The sequence below is a fragment of the Schistocerca americana genome, chromosome 6 (assembly GCF_021461395.2).
Source record: "Schistocerca americana isolate TAMUIC-IGC-003095 chromosome 6, iqSchAmer2.1, whole genome shotgun sequence".
Lineage (NCBI taxonomy): Eukaryota > Metazoa > Arthropoda > Insecta > Orthoptera > Acrididae > Schistocerca > Schistocerca americana.
This window is the reverse complement of record NC_060124.1, coordinates 454,343,335-454,344,358: the sequence shown is the minus strand read 5'-3', so window position 1 is coordinate 454,344,358 and position 1,024 is coordinate 454,343,335.

The window sequence follows — 1,024 nt, the reverse complement described above, 5'->3', positions numbered from 1 at the left end:
CCATCTTCAGAGGAAGGAATGTTTTGCACACTTGACCCTTAAACCTCTAACATTTCTAATGATGAAGAGTGCAGGTTAGGCGTACGCAGGCAACCTCACTCTAATTTTAAACGACTAGCAAGGTGAGAACAGCACAGTTGGTATACTCAATGAATAATTAACATCTAGCATAACCATAATATCTCGATACATATCGAATTCCGACTCAATTCTGTATCTCGGTAACAGTGAGTTTGTATACAGTGAATAAAAATCACCATTCGGTCATGATCATGGAAGGAGGATGTTCATTTAATGAAAACATTAATTAACCCAATCATTTGAGGTCTGTATAAGTTGATAGGTACAATATCACATTAATGCTGACAGGCTACCTTATGTACCGTTACATTACTACGGATCTTGGTATTACTTGCATTATACAAATGCTTCTTCGTTTTTAATTGCATCAGTACTACTATATATTTAATAACTTTACCTATCCAGTGTATCGGTAGCCTCTTGAGGAAGATTGTGGATAATAGGTTTATTTATTAATTAGTGCACATACCCCATTTTTTCCATTATGTGTCCGCATTTTATTACCATGTAGATAGCGCGGAGTGAGTCAAGAGCATGGATGTTTGCTGATGCATCCATAAATACATGTGTAATGTCAAGTCGTTAACTAAATGTGTTTCTGGGAAAGAATGCAAACAAAATAGGTATGACGGAAATATACAGTAGTCTGAAATGTGTTGTGCCGTGGTTGGTCACGGGAATGATTCGATTTATTCTACCATGGAACAGAAAGTCGATGCTACCTCATCAGTATGCCACGATGGTCATCGTATCTTCGACTTTTAAGTGAACGTTCGCTCCGTCAGAGCGTCACCTTCAGGTTGCTGTCTAACGTACAAGAATGAGTTATTTACAAACGTAACTGATTAATCACTTTTTTCTATGTCTGTTAATAGTAGTGAAGTGTTATAATGCACATTAATTTTTATATTTCTGGTAAATTCAATAGAAAGAGCAATCGTTG